This window comes from Desmodus rotundus, chromosome X, assembly GCF_022682495.2.
Source record: "Desmodus rotundus isolate HL8 chromosome X, HLdesRot8A.1, whole genome shotgun sequence".
Classification (NCBI taxonomy): domain Eukaryota; kingdom Metazoa; phylum Chordata; class Mammalia; order Chiroptera; family Phyllostomidae; genus Desmodus; species Desmodus rotundus.
In genome coordinates, this window is record NC_071400.1 from 25,132,370 (window position 1) to 25,135,811 (window position 3,442).

The 3,442-nt window shown below is 45.2% G+C and overlaps 1 pseudogene; it reads right to left on the reverse strand.

Annotated features, from left to right (window-relative positions):
- Nucleotides 1-1,417: 1,417 nt before the first annotated feature.
- Nucleotides 1,418-2,005, reverse strand: LOC112310550 (jupiter microtubule associated homolog 2 pseudogene; annotated as a pseudogene).
- Between the last annotated feature and the right edge of the window lie 1,437 nt (nt 2,006-3,442).

Sequence of the window (3,442 nt, forward strand, 5' to 3'; positions counted from 1 at the left end):
AATTCCAAACAAATTTCTTAAAAATGACTATTGGAGGCATGGAGACAGGAAGTCCTTGATAAAGTCACATGGAATGAGGATTTCTTGGCTGCAAAGTCAGCAGGACAACTGAAAGGAGGGAAACCCTTTGGTTGACAAAGCCACATGCAGATCCCCTCAGGGGGTGTGAGAAGCGCAGTCGGCAGGGGGCTCCTGCAGGCACCCAGTGTCTCAGCCACTGTGATTATAACTAAACACAGCTGTTTCTTTCCTCAATTTTAATAACGATGAAGACATTTTACCACCTGGCGTTTGCTCTGCAGGCACCCATAACAAAAGCCACTACCACACAAACCCATTCTCCTCTTAACTATTGGTCCAACACGAGTGAATGGAGACTATACCCTTAGGAGGCTGAATGTGAGAAACTTCTGCCTGACCAAGTAAAGCAACTCCACCGGCCAGCTGAGGTGTTTGCTGCCAAACTAGTGAATCTCCTAGCCTAAGGTTTCCAAGTCCCTTTGGGAAAAGGAATATAGTCCAGAGGTTCTGCAGAGCTTTATAAAGGGTGGCCTAAACAAACTTTTCTTCTTTGGTAAACCTGAGTAACTTTTTCCTGGAAACGTGTCAGAAATAGACCAGTCAATAGTCACTTATATAAGGCTGCTGTTTAAGAATAGCTCTTTAGGTATTATTAAGGAATTCAAACCTAAGATTCCAAGGTCCTCCAGCATCTCTTCTACCCAATGTCAACATGAAGGATCTAAATAACCCAATTACCTGGATGTATCTGGACAGTTTTAGTCTTGAAGAAGTCAGTGGGCCTAGCAGATAAAGGAACTGTCCACATCGCTGGTAAAGAGCAAAGGACAAGACTTAGAGATGAGAGAGAAAAAGAAATAATTCACAGCAAAGCCAGTCCGGGAATAGACCAAGACCAGTCCCTCGTGAATGAAAGGCAGATTCCTGTCAGATCACCACAGAGGATTAGGGTAACAATCTCTCCGTAAAATGTAAGATTTAGAACAACTTTTTGATTTATGCTCAACGTTGTTTCTGGATTTCTTTCTAAGGCTTTAAACTCTGCTACTATATGAAGTGATTTCTAGATATGCAATTGGTTGGCAGGTTGCTGCTGCAGCAAGGACATGGAAGACCCCACTTCATCATGTTCCCATGGCCTTGCACCAGCTCCCCACCCGGCCCGTCTGAGAGTTCCTCTCACATCCAAAATTACAAATGAGTGTTCACCAAGGAGTCACATTTTCCCCCACAAAGATACGTTTCTCGGCAGTCTGGAAGGCGTGGTCCTCTGCAGCTCTCATGGTGGCAGTGGCGCCTGAGTGGTGGCTCCAGATTCACAACAGTACTGACACCTCCCCCCACCCCCCACCCCCATTCCTTTGAACTAAAGGAATCTATTTGAAATCCTATCTTTTCAGTTTGTTATCTGGCTACAGGGAAAGCAATAGCTTCTCCAGTATAAGGAGATGCTGGATTTGGCCTCCAGGTAGATTCAGGACTTTGTTGTGAGATCGAGGCCCTGGGCCCAACCTGGGCTCATGGCTGTCAGCTGTGGGCGTGGCCTGGGGCTCCTGAGCGTGGTCTGCTTCTCTCCGGCCACCTTTCTCACCCAGCTCTTCTCTGGGCAAGGTGCTCATTGTGGCTTTAAAGTCTAATTTTGGGTCTTCCTCACACAAGAGTACATGGTCCTTGGGTTTATTTGGGTGTGCCAAGGGTAAAGTGGAGGTCACTGGCGACCCAAATATGTTACTAGTCTCCCCACCAGGTGGGTTCACACGCTGTGGAGTGTGCACAGGTGTTGATTCCTCAAAGACACAACTTCCTTTTCCCCCTGGGGGGTTGGTTCTCTTAGAAATGTTCTGAGGTTTTTCAGCTGGTCTAAAACTATTCAGTGCCATCCCGTTGGGTCGGCTTGAAGGAACACCTTCTTCTGGACTTCCAAAAGGATCGCTTGACGCTCCTCCCCGAGGCTTCATGGCCCTCCAGCCCTCAGCTGAGACGCTGGTAGGTGTGGGAGCACATCTGCTTGCTTGCCCATCTCTCTGATGAGGAAGCTGAGGCCGCGGTTCTGTGAGGTCACCCAACAGCCTCCTCGCCGGCCGTGCCCACACCCATGCCCATGTTGTACCTGGAGCTGGCTCAGCCACCCTTGCTCTCTGAAAAAAATATATGTATATTTTATATATCATATGTCATATATTGTATTTATCTACTCATCTGTTCATGAACACTTATGTTGCCTCCATTCCTTACTTACTGTGCAAAATGCTGCAATAAACATGGTATCTCTTCATGGCACAACAAATCAATGTTTCTCTCTCTCTGTCCCTTCCTCTCTCTTTAAAATCAATTTTAAAAAATTTAACTGTAGGCAGAAAAGAGTAAAAATGCTATCTCTTCAAGATAATGATTTTATTTTCTTCAGATAAATACCCAGAAGTGGAATTGCAGGTCACAGGGCAGGCCTATTTTTAATTTTTTAAGGAATCTCCATACCGTTTTCCATAGTGGCTGTACACATTGACATTGCCACCAACGGCAACATCCTCCTTTTTTCTAAAGATTTGCCCCGGCTGGTGTGGCTCAGTAGATTGAGCACTGACCTGTGAACCAAAAGGTCGCCAGGTCAATTACCAGTAGGGCACATGCCTGGGTTGTGGGCCAGGTTCCCCGGTGTGGGGCATGCGAGAGGCAACCACACATTGATGTTTCTCTCCTTCTCTTTCTCCCTCCCTTTCCCTCTGTCTAAAAATAAATAAATAAAATATTTAAAAAAAGATTTTATTTACTTTTAGAGAGACTGAGGGAGGGAGGGAGAGAGGGAGGAGAGGAAGATAAACACTGATGTAAGAAACATCAATTGTTTGCCTCTCAAATTACCATCAATTACGTGCCCTGACCTGGGACTGAACCCACAACCGGGGAATGTGCCCTGATCAGAATCAAACCAGTGACCTTTAGCTTTGCGGAACAATGCCCAACCAACTGAGCCACACTGGTCAGGCACGATAGCAACACTCTTTATTCATAGGAAATGTCATGTGAGATTTCAGTATTTAACTACTGAGTGAAAATTTAGTTGTTTCAAAAAAATTAATTGTTTTATGTTAATTTTTCCCCTTCTTTTATTAATAACTAACCAGGGTTGATGTAGTAAGCATAATAATGGCCCCCCAAAGATGTTCATGTCCTAATAATACTTGGAACCTGCATATATGCTACCTTACATGGCCCAAGATACTCTGCAGATTTGATTCAGGGTAAGCACCTTAAAGTAGGAGATATCTTGGATTATCTAGGTGGGCACAATATAACCACAAGGGTTCTTAGTGATGTTGCTTACTTTTAAAATGGGAAAAGTGCCCAGGCTGGTGTGGCTCAGTGGATTGAGCGCTGGCCTGCAAACCGAAGAGTCATCAGTTTGATTCCCAGGCAGGGC